The sequence below is a fragment of the Bidens hawaiensis genome, unplaced genomic scaffold (assembly GCF_021521415.1).
Source record: "Bidens hawaiensis isolate Kalapana, Puna unplaced genomic scaffold, B.hawaiensis_p1.1 tig00001521_1, whole genome shotgun sequence".
Lineage (NCBI taxonomy): Eukaryota > Viridiplantae > Streptophyta > Magnoliopsida > Asterales > Asteraceae > Bidens > Bidens hawaiensis.
The window spans coordinates 2,351,251-2,364,344 of NW_027491087.1; the positions used below are offsets into that span (position 1 = coordinate 2,351,251).

Below are 13,094 nucleotides of genomic sequence, written 5' to 3' on the forward strand. Positions count from 1 at the left end.
AACACAATCTTCTCTCTATTCTAAACTTTGTCAAGACACTCATGGAATTGTTTATTTCACTGATTCATGTTGTATGCTACAGGCCCCTTCACTGAAAAGGCCACTGGCTCTTGGTAAACTTTTGCGTGGACTTTACATTCTGCATGCAATAAACAAGTCTTGTCTTGATTCTGTTCATTTTACAACTTCATCTTGTAACTCTGTTGTGAACAATTCTATTTGGCATTGTAGACTTGGGCATCTACCTTCTTATAGGATGAAACAATTACCTGTTATTTCTAATGCTCATATGCACGATATTGATCATTGTGATGTTTGTCCTAAAGCTAGACAACATAAACTTTCTTTTCCACATAGCATTAGATCAACTGTTAATAGTTTTGATCTTATTCATATTGATGTTTGGGGTCCTTATAACACATCAACTTATAATGGTCATAGATATTTTCTTACCATTGTTGATGATTTCACTAGGACCACTTGGACACACTTATTAGCTACCAAGAGCAATGCATTTCCTGTTATTCAAGGTTTTATTGAAATGGTGAATACTCAATTTCACAAAACAATAAAGTGCATCAGAACTGATAATGCTTTTGAGTTAGGTTCAATAAATAAAGAAGCTGCCTACTTACTTAGTAAGGGCATTTTTCATCAAACAAGTTGTGTTCAAGTTCCACAACAAAATGGTATTGTGGAACGCAAACATAAACATCTTTTAGAAACATCAAGAGCTTTACTTTTTCAATCCAAACTTCCTTTAAAGTTTTGGGGTGATTATGTTTTAACAGCCACCCACTTAATCAATAGATTCCCTTCTACGGTTCTTAATGGATCGTCTCCTTATGAATTGCTAACATCTAAGCCACCTTCTTATACTCATCTTAAGGCATTTGTATGCTTATGCTATGCTTCTACACTCAAGCAAGGGCGTGATAAATTTCAACCAAGAGCTCATCCTTGTCTTTTTATCGGGTATCCTCTTGGTAAAAAGGGTTACAAGTTGTACAATTTACACACCAATCAGATTTTTATTTCACGGGATGTTGTGTTTTTTGAAAATCTCTTTCCTTCTCTTTCTCATTCTGATCCATCCTTTATTTTTCCTCCAATTGATCATTTTGATACTTTCTTTAATGATCATGTTATTTCACATGCTACACCTCCTCCTATTTCTGAAAATTCCATTTCTACCCGTGTTCCTAATACTCCTACATCTCATCTTCCTGTTCCCACTCATGTTCCTCACATTCCTACTGAACCTATTCTTTGTAGATCTACAAGGCATAGTGTTCCTCCTTCTTATTTGAATGATTTTGTATGTAACCATGTTTTTACTTCTTCTGAACATCTTTTTCATTGTCCTCATACTCTTGTTCATAGTTGTTGTGCTTCTGCACAAGTTACAGTGGATAGTCTCACTTTGCCTAGCCAAAAAATTATTCATTCTCTCGACATGTTGGAAGAACCTACTTCTTACAAACAAGCTATCAAACATCAAGCTTGGCATGAAGCTATGCAGAAGGAGTTCACAGCTTTGCAGAATAATAATACATGGGCAGTAGTTGATTTGCCATCAGGAAAGAAGCCTATTAAATGTAAATGGGTTTATAAGATCAAGTATAATGCTAATGGGACTATTGAAAGGTGTAAAGCCCGTTTGGTAGTTCGTGGTGATACTCAACAACATGGTATAGACTATAACGAGACTTTCTCCCTTGTTGTCAAGATGACTACTATAAGAAGTTTGATTGCAGTTGCCACAAAAATGAAATGGCCTATGTTTCAATTAGATGTCAACAATGCATTTTTGCATGGTGACTTAGATGAAGAGATTTATATGTCACCACCACTTGGTATGGAACTTCCCTCACATCAAGTTTTGCAACTAAAAAAATCGCTATATGGGCTAAAGCAGGCCTCTAGACAATGGTATGGAAAGTTGTCATCTTCTCTAAAAACCAAAGGTTATGTTCGTTCCCCAAATGACTACTCTTTATTTTCTAAATCCATGGCTTCTTCAACTGTTCATGTGGTTGTCTATGTTGATGATATATTAGTAACTGGAAATAATGTTGAAGATATTAATAGTCTTAAGGAGTTTTTGCATACCACTTTTCAAATTAAGGATCTTGGTATCCTTAATTATTTTCTTGTCATTGAGGTTTTACATCATTCTCTTGGCACTATTATGACACAAAGAAAGTTTGCTTTAGATTTGTTAAAAGATTTCAATGCAGTGGATCTAATTACAACAAATTGTCCTCTTCCTCCTCATTTACAACTCAAAGCTGATGATGGTGTTCTTCTTGAGGATCCTTTATTATATTGACAATTAGTTGGCAAACTAAATTACCTCACTCACACTCGTCTTGACTTAGCATTTGCAGTCCAATTTTTAAGTCAGTTTATGCAAACTCCTTGTATTCCTCATTGGCAAGCAGCTTTACATACACTTGCATATGTTAAAGGAACTGTCTCCCAAGGACTTTTCTTTAATAATTCTTCAACTTTTGATCTTCAAGTATATTGTGATTCGGATTGGGCTTCTTGTCCGAACACGCGCAGGTCAGTTAGCGGGTATTTTGTATCACTTGGTGGTAGTCCCATCTCTTGGAAGTCCAAGAAGCAACCCACTGTGGCTTTAAGTTCTGCGGAGGCAGAATATCGATCCATGCGAAGAGTGACTGCTGAGCTTGCATGGTTAACACGTTTATTGGATGAGTTCCATGTTACAAATATCACTCCAGTACCTCTTAAATGTGACAGTCAATCAGCTATTCACATAGCTAAAAATCCTGTTTTTCACGAACGAACGAAACATATAGAACTGGATTGCCACTTCGTTCGAGAGAAACTTCAAGAAGGATTAATTTCTCTATCTCATACACGCACTACTAATCAAGTGGCTGATATATTTACCAAGAGTTTGGCTTCTGCACAACATAAAGAATTACTGTGCAAGTTGGGGATTAGTGATCCTCCAACTTGAGGGGGGATGTTATTATTTATCACGAGACTTGCACGTGTCTATTTCCATGTGTCTATTTCTGTTAGTTGGTTTCAGTTTAGATGAAATATATAAGTAGCTAATATTGTAATTAGGGATTTTCATGAACACGATTCAACAGTTTTTCCCCTTTCAATTGTATCAAAATCTCATATATCGTGTCACTCTTTTCTAGTGACTTTTTGGGTGACTTATCACCATTAGTTACAACTTATGCATGATTTGTATGATGCTTGAAGAAACATGAATCTAATATCTAAGTAGTTAGACCAATGAGTCCACAGGGTACGGGTCGGGTAACTAACAATTCGGTAGTACGAGTCCAATCTCACAAGTCCGATGACGGAAACCTGCAAAACAACCACCGTGAGCTCGTTATGGGAAGGACAAAAGGGGGGGCGGTCTTCCCGTAACCACCATCCGGCGTGAGAATAAGTACCGTTCTGAAGAGAGAAAAGTACTTGAAGTATTTAGAGTAATCCGTGGGGAGTGAATGAATACCTTAAGATGACGGAGAAGGTATTTATAGCCGAAGGGTCCGGGAATATTATTGGACCAGCTGTCCCTTTCTAGAAGATGTCTTCGTAACAACCTAGACATGTGTCCGCATATGATAGGACGAGCTAGCTGGCCATGTGCACGATTATAACAAACTCGCCAGCTATCCTCCTCTAATTGGTTGTTCATCACGTGCTTTCCAAGGAAAGATCTTCGCGTAAATCTTCTAGAAGAAAGTTACTTACAGCTGATCCTCTGACGTCACCCTCTAGTCATCTTCGCGCACGAGGATAACACCTTGCGAATGACTTCTGTGGACGTCTTGATCAACCCGCATATAGTCTCTGGAGTTTATTCTTACCTTTCCTTTGACTTGAGTTATGCGGGTGATGAGAATGTTCCGCGGGTGAATTCTGATGGAGTCCTTGTTGACCAGCGGACGATATTTCATGGGTATTTGGGTTTTTTTTACTACCCTACCTCTATAATGCTTGTGATGGTATGTCCGACCTTAGACCACAATATCCACTCGCTCTCAACTTGCTAAAAGTTAACGCGTATGGTTGGGTGTGGAGCCAAATAGTAGGGCAGTTTGATCACTCATAATGTATGCAATCAATACTATCAAACATCAAGAGAAAGTCATGTAGTTCTTCATGTACCTCGTATATTTGTTGAATGTCACTAGGTGCCGGTCTATTCATATGTCTTTTCTCATAGAGTTCAATGACATCTTTTAATAATACTAGTAGTAGTAGTAGTAAGTAGTAACAAATATCAAATATCTCATCATACATGAGACTGTCACAAATTAATATACAAATGTTGTACAATTACTAGCAACCACACACTCTAGGTTAGGGCTTTTTACGAGCCGAGCCGAGCCCGAGCCAAGGCCAACTCGAGCTCGAGCTCGATATTCAATCGAGCTGGCTCGGCTCGAGCTCGAAATCTAATCGATATGAATATATGAGCTCAAGCTCGGCTCAATTATAAATCGAGCCGGCTCGGCTCGACTCGATTTAGCTCGAACAACAGCAGCAGTTATGGTTATTAACATCAGCAGCTTATAGTGATTACTATCAACAACGGCGTTATGGTGATTAATAGCAGCAAATCGATCGAAGTTATGGTGATTAATAGCAAAAACGAGAGATAGAGGAGCGGAGTGATAGGATTTTGGGAGAGGCCGTGCGTGACAGAGTGAGATAGAGGAGCGGTCGGCGGCCGGCGGCGTGCGTGATAAACTGATAGAGGAACGGCTGATGATGGTCGATGGGTGAGATTAGGGTTTGAAGAAAATGGTGATACGGAGCGGCTGGTGAAGTGGTGATAATCAAAGGATTTGAAGCTGCTGGGATGGTATTTTAATTGTATTGGGTATTTGGGCTGGATTAGTTGAGAAAGGAAGCCCACAGCCCATATGTTAATTGTTAAATAATTGGATTAGATAATTATATAAATGTATGTATATATATAATAAATTAGAATAAAATAGTTCGAGCCTATCGAGCGAGTTCGAGTCGAGCCGGGGCTAGCTCAGGCTCGGCTCGTTTAGAAATCGAGTCGAGCTCGGCTCAGCTCGTTTACAATCGAGCCGATTTCGAGCGAGCTTTTTTCGAGCGAGTTTCGAGCGAGCTTCGAGCCATGAGCTTTTTGAACAGCCCTACTCCAGGTCAATTTGGAAGCTGTTTTGTATACAGACATGAATTTTTGACATGATGGTGAATATATTGGATTGTGGCTAGAGCCATCTCTATGATTAGCTCGTCTTCCTCGGTGTATATATGATGCTGAAGACAAATTCATTTTAAAAACATGGAGATTTAGGTTGTGTTTGTTTTTGCTTATAAGGTAGGAGCCTATGTCTGCGGGCGCGCAGACATAAGCTCTTGAAGACTGTTTTTATGGTCTTAAAAAATAAGCTATTTTCATCATCTTCACACTTCTTCACATCATACCAAGTCCAACACTCGATGTTCAACACCACCACCACCCACCGTCCGCCACCACCACCGTCCACCGTCTGCCGCCACCACCACCCACCACAACCGTCTGCCGCCACCACCACCCACCACAACCGTCCGCCGCCACCACCCGCCACCACCACCGTCCACCACCACCACCACCACCACCCATCGTCCGCCACCACCACCGCCAACCACTCACCACCACCACCGTTAACCACCCACCACCACCACCGTCCATCACCACCACCACCCCCGTCGGCCACAACCACCGTCCACTACCACCACCATCCACCACCTCCACCCACCGTCTGTCGCCACCACCATCCAGCACCACCCTCCACCGCTACCACCCGCCACCGCCACCACCACCATCCACCACCACCACCTCGCCACCACCACCACCACAACCATCCACCACCACCATAGTCCACCACCCACTACCATCGTTTATCACCACCACCACCATAGTCCACCACCCACTACCACCGTTCATCACCCCCACCACCCATTGTCGGCCACCATCACGGTCCACCACCCACCATTACAACCGTCCATCACCACCACCCATCGTTCATCGCCTACCACAATTGTCTACCACCACCCACTTCCATAGTTCGTACACCATTACCAATTATTTTAGCAGTATATAAACGTTAAATGACTTTTATCTACTCTAATATATATGATTGGTAACTAATTTTCAGCTTATGCAGGCGATATCCAGTTTATAAAACAAACAGTATTATATTTTCAGATTGCAGACCTTCAGACCACATCTTCAGTTGCAGACATTAAATCAGATGAAAACAGATTGCAGACAATTTTTGTCTTCAAAAACAAACAGCACCTTAGGCTACAATGTTAGAGGCATTAAGAAAACAAGTGAAGGTTGAATGGTATTTAAAGATTTAAATTTAATTTGAATGAGCTGTTTGGCTCATTTCCTAACACATCCCCAATGGTCACCCCTTGGCCACTATCCCTCTCGTACCAACTACTTTGGCACTTGCGCCATGGAGGTGTTCCACGTCCAAGTCTACTCACAAAGTAGTTAAGTGGATGGTTTGCGCCCCCACAACGAATGGTGTAAAAGTAAACTTATAGTAGGTGTGTGACTTACGATCAAGATTATACAAGAAATCAAATATGAAACCACACCATGAGTTATATCCAAACCTTTGTAGTGAGTATACCACTATAGAAAATAGCTAGTACTAGCGAAAAGTCATTTAAATGACATTTGGTCTAATGGTATATAAGGTGCTCATGTGCTCATTTCATTTGAAGGTTGATGGTTAAATCTTACATACAATTGGTGATTTAAATGGATTTATGTGTAGAATATTAGTTTATAAAAACTACGAAAATTCAACTCCAAAATCTGAGAGAAGATATAAAAACCTTCCTAGTTTGTAATATACCCAATAATTTGTTAATGACAGTTGAAGTGAGTTAGGAAAAGACAACACGTTTAGGGAAGAACAACGTTATTATCCGAAAAGGTTCCTAGGATTTGGCGTGTACGTAACATCTCGCCCCCACGTTCACTCTTATATCCAACTGCCAACTTCCACCATATTTACAATATTTCTAAATTACATTATTAAAGTTGATTAGCATTTATGAAATTTGTATCTTGTTAATACATATTCATGAGCGAACATGTTTGGACGTATGGTTGACTTTTTTATTTTGTAACATCAATTTGTGATGTAAAGTAGAACTTAAAATGTTAAAATCTATAAAATAGTTCATGGAATGTTTAAATTAAAAAGAACGATATTATACTATGAATAGAAAACTAAGATACTCCCATCCGGTTAAAAGGTGATATGGTGTGAGAGATATATATTTTTATTAAAGATTTTTCATAATTTGTCGTGTTTTAAAAATGGTTTTCACCTAGACTTAACCACACACATAAAAGGCAAGTGTATTCATCGTGTGGTAATATAGTAACAGTGAGAACCGGGTATCAATCCATGGACATGTAAAAAAGATATTAAATCTTGCAAATATAATAACCGCGAGAAATTAGCTTAATTGAGTGGTTTTTAAGGTTAATTTTTTTTAGAAAAACTTGTAACAATAATTTAAAACAAGTAACACGATAATAGAGATAATCAAGAATTAAGAAGCTATCACCTTAACTTAGAATCCACTCGACTCCTAATGTTTGTAAACTTAAATATATAATGAAGGGTAAAGTTAAAATACAAAGGACAACAAAAATGAGAAAGGTAAGAATGATTTTAATTCATTGATCTTATATTTGTATTGTGGAGATTAATTCAAGAATAAAAATCAAATAAAAATAGATGAGAAGGGCATGAAGGTAATAACTCATTTATGAAGACTTTCTCTCTCCACATGCAAGACACATGTCAATTCCCCATCATTTTAAAACGTCTATAACTTTTTCATACGACATTTTTTTAGAAATTTTTCTATCATAATAACAAACGTTTTTTTATCTTTAATATAAATATCATATTGTTATATAAAAATAAAAAAAAAGTTTGTGGGTTTTTTATATTGTGTTATTTGGTTGCCCATTGTGTTTTTAATTGGGTTTTTCTATGCAGTGTGTTATAAATTTTGGTCATTGTGTTTTTCAATTGATACTCGTATTAAAGATAAAAATTAACACAAAGATTACGTCATTGTGTCTTTCGTGCGTCATTGTGTCTTTGTGCTCAACATTTGTCATTATACTTATCATTGTGTTTTAGTCATTGTGTTCAATATCACTTAATTTGAGAAAATTAGTATTATGTTGTTTGTGTATTACGTTCAAGGCATTGTGTAATATATAGATTCCATTGTGTTTTATATTTCAGGTCATTGTGTTATATGTATTTACCATTGTGTCTTGCGTTTCAGGCCATTGTGTTATATTATTTATCATTATGTTATATGTATTTACTAGCGTGTCTTACGTTTCAGGCCATTGTGTTATATTATTTACCATTGTGTCTTACGTTTCCGGCCCTTGTGTTATATGTATTTACCATTGTGTCTTACGTTTCAGGCCATTGTGTTATATGTATTTACCATTGTGTCTTACGTTTCAGGCCATTGTGTTATATGTATTTACCATTGTGTCTTATGTTTCAGGCCATTGTGTTATATGTATTTACTATTGTGTCTTACGTTTCAGGCCATTGTGTTGTTATATGTATTCATTATTATGTTTTACGTTTCAGGTTATTATGTAATATGCATTCATCATTGTGTTTTATGTATTAGATAATTTGTTGGTATTTTTCATTATATATACAATTACACAATGGTGTTATTAGTATTTAAAAAAAACACAATGATTAGATAAAAGACACAATGGCGAAAAAACACAATAACAAACAGAAAGACACAATGACGAAAAAAGACACAATGGTACGCAAAAAGACACAATGACGTAAATTTTTTTTTATTACTATATAACAAAATTATACTCATATTAAAGGTATAAAAACGCTTGTTATTATGGTGAATTTTATTTTTTTTTAAAATATCAGATGAAAAAGTTGTAGACGTTTAAAAACGATGGGGGAATTAACATGTGACTTGCATGTGGAGAGAGAAAATGTGTAATATTACTTTTATACCATTTTTCCTTTGGTCCCTACTTGACACATGTCAATTAGTTATGACTTCTCATTATTCTCATTTTTGTTCCCATTTTTAGAATAACTTGACCCATGTAATGAATTCACTATTTTGTTTTAAAAAATAATAGTTTCCAGTTATAGATAACCATCCAAATGATTTTTTGGAAAACCTAGTATGAATTATACAAACTAATCACCTCAAATCATACCATAGTGTAAGTGAATTTTGAAATTTAAAGATATAGATTATCATTCAATTACGAAATTCAAATCTAACAACTGGTCGAAAAGATTACAAGAACAAAACATAATCCACCTATGGTTGATTAAATTAGACGAAGTTCAAGTATTCCCTTGATTTATGAATTTTCAACCCAAATGTAATATTAAAATAGTTGTGTTAACAAATTATTTATAATATTACTTAACAAGAATATCAATTCATAACAAATGTTTAATCTTTTCAAATCTAAATATGATGATATGTGTTTAACCAATTTTCATGTAGCATACAAGAATTATTTTAACTATTTCTAGATTAAAAGTTATAAAGTTGCATGAACAACATTTATAAATAAATGATAAAATCAAGAGTCTTTCAACATAACAAGATGTACCATTTATAATTCTTGTATATTACTTTCAATTGTTTAAACACAAGGTTTCATCAAAAGATAACCAAGAACTAGTCATTATTTTAGCATAAAATTATCATTTATTAATTCCAACCATTAAAAGTTGTCAAGTTTCATCATGAGTTAAGGTGATATAAAGAGTTTTAGCTCATGATAATTATAAAAGATACACCAAAATAGAAGAATATAGCATTCATGTTTAATATTAAGATAACCTAACCAAGAAATCGAGCTAGATAAATATGATAATGCTAAGACTTCTTGATGTTGTATGAGGGTTAAAGAGCTTCTCTTTTCTTTAATTCTAAGGATTATGGGAATGGAAATGAGTGTGTTTTTCTCCAAAATCGGTCACTCCAAATGAGCAACAAGCATGGTCTATATACAGGCTCACTATGCACAAAGCATGACCCATGCCTAGAAGGGGCATGACCTATGCTAGTCCTCATGTAGTACACCACGTGCTCCTGTTGTACTCTTTGGCATATTGCTAGGCACGGGGAATGTTTGGGTGAGGCATGGCCTGTGCTGGTGTAAGGCCCCGTTTCCGGTGCCTCACTTTAGCATCGGATTTACTCATAAACACAGTTCTTACAATCAGAGTTAATTAAAACTTTCGCGGAATAAATAAAACTTCAATCATTCTTTACAAAACATTACAAACTTGTCTTTAGATCATAACATAAAACATCGTATTTAAAACATCATTTCCTCCATCTTCTTATGCCAGTCATTCAATCCATGTCATGTGTCATCCTCATGCCATCTCGATAAACATATATACATGCATGCATACTAAAAGTCAGCTACGCTGAGTGAGTTCTAGTTAATCAAGCAACTTACCATACAACCATTACATGCAATCACATACGTATCCGAAGACACATAGTCCACTGTCTGACCTGTTCACCTTACCACTTATGACTTAATCACTTAACTGTCTCCTACGTCCTAGCCACTTGTTTTACGGAAGCACATAGAGGCTTGCCCTCCCACGCACTCACGTCATGCCACTTAATAACGAAGGCACGTATAGGCTTACCCTACCACACACTCTCGTCATGCCACTTTAATAACGAAGGCACGTATAGGCTTACCCTACCACGTACTATCGTCATGCCACTAACACCCTTACTAGACCCTTGCCACATCTAACACACTCTACCTCTGCTTGACTACAGCACACTTTCTATCATTACATCATTTACATAATTACCAAGTTACATAATAACATTTACACACACTAATAACCACTTAGAGATCATTCCCATTGGCAGTACGTGCAATATCCGAAGATCGTTCACGCACCGACAAACATTCATTCATAACATAGTACTTACTATCACATCAATCATTATAGCATACATTTACCACTTAAGGTAAGTGTATTCACACTTCACATCGAGTATGCACACAGCCCCGAAAACATAACAAGGAAATGGGGCTAGAAACTCACCTGAAGTCGGTTACGTTCACTGTTAATGGTTATTCCTTTCTTGAGCTGTGCACGGCTAACTGTATAGCATTTACACGTATTAATTAACTATCACTACCCATATCGTCTTTGTAGTTTAATTACTACCCTCAACGAACGGGGTCCGGGGGCAGTGCCCCTGGCAGCGGGGTTTAGGGACGGCATCCCCTAGCAGGGTCCAAGGAGCAGAGCCCTTGGCTGGGGTCGAGCTTGCTATAACGAATTAAGCCTAAACCCTAAATTACTATTTAATTCGCTATCTCATTTGCTATAACGAATTAAGCCTAATCCGTTATCAAAACACAGCCTAATTCGTTATCTTGACTTAGCGAACTGAGTGAGCTAATTCGTTATCTTGCCATGACGAATAGACGAGTAACGAATCAGCTAACATGGTCTGATTCATTATCCTAGTTCGTCATTTCTCCTTAACGAATCACTTAGCGAACTGTTTCTAGTTCGTCATCCCACCATAACGAATTGCCATAACGAACTGTTATCCTTGCGTTAACAAATTACCGCTAGTTCGTTAGATTTCCGTAACGAATTAGGGTTAGGGTTTTGTCAGACGTCACATCTGATGTGACATAACCTCCAGCGCCGCCGTTGCCCGAAAAACGTGAATCTTGCCGGAAAAGCGAGATCTCACTTGTTTCACCACCGTTTTCACTGTTTTTCATCCCGTTTGATCCAGATCTGAGCTAGGGTGATCCCTAAGCTCATCTTTTGACCGGTTTATACCCGATTCCATCCGGATTTCGTGACTTTAACGGTTTAAGGTGTCGGATCATCGTTTCACGACTAAATCTAGCGGGTTTAAGTTCATACATTATCATACTATCATTACCTCGGGTCGGGATCGGTTCTTCTTCTTGGTTTCGGCTAGAGAAAAAGAGAAATATGAGAGAGAGCTTAAGTGTGTGTTTTGGGTGGTGTATGAAATGGATGGGAAATGAGGGATTAAAGGATGATTATGGTTTATATACTATTGATCATAGGCTTAAGCCCATGGTCTTTTCTTACTAATCCAGATCCCACCTTATTAATATATTATTATTACTCCACTAACTCAATCAATTCGTCCAACGTAAATATTATATTAAATATTATTCTAGAATTTTCGGGATGTTACAGCTGGTCCCTCATGCATTTATTGCGCATGATACTGATTTGTACTTTCTTGGGAGGCTTCATTGGCATGGGGCATGCCTGGGTGAGGCATGACCCTGTGTGTCTTCAAAAAGGTGGACAATGTACTTTATTTTGTCATCTTCTGAGGAGGCGTGGGGCATGTCTGGCTTAGGATTGGCCCATTCTTAGTTGATATGTCTTCAGATGGAAATGGGGTATGTCTGGCTTAGGCTTGGCCCATGCTTAGCTGACAAACTTTCATTTTTCTTGATTCTTTTCTTTGTTTTTCGTCATTTTTGGTTTCCTAAGTTCATTTCTCCTATAAAAACAAATAAAGACTTATTAGAAACGATTCTCAACAATATTATCAAGAAAATAATATGAATCAGGTATAAAATGATGCAATAAAGATGTATAAATAGTTATACATCAAAAGGTATTTTAGTTAAGTGGTGAAATTACCATTATGCCCATCATATGCTTGACACAAGGTGTCACTTAACTGAGTTTTTGAATAAAGATTAGGAAAAAGGACGAACTTTAAGTGAGGCATTTTTTTAAAGGATGAAGTACATAGTTTAGCAAACGCTAAAGGTTTTGAATTGTAATTTAGTCTAAAAACTAAGATAAAGATAAATGTTTATTACCAAACTACCCTTGCTAGCAGGGTATAAACGTCATGTTTGGTTTCCTAAGCTCACTTCTCCTATAAAAACAAATAAAAGCTTATTAGAAACGATTGTCAATAATATTATCAAGAAATAA

At 37.2% G+C, this 13,094-nt stretch overlaps 1 pseudogene; it reads left to right on the plus strand.

Moving 5' to 3' along the window:
- The first annotated feature begins 2,410 nt into the window (after positions 1–2,410).
- On the plus strand, positions 2,411–2,992 carry LOC143583983 (secreted RxLR effector protein 161 pseudogene; annotated as a pseudogene).
- Positions 2,993–13,094: the final 10,102 nt, after the last annotated feature.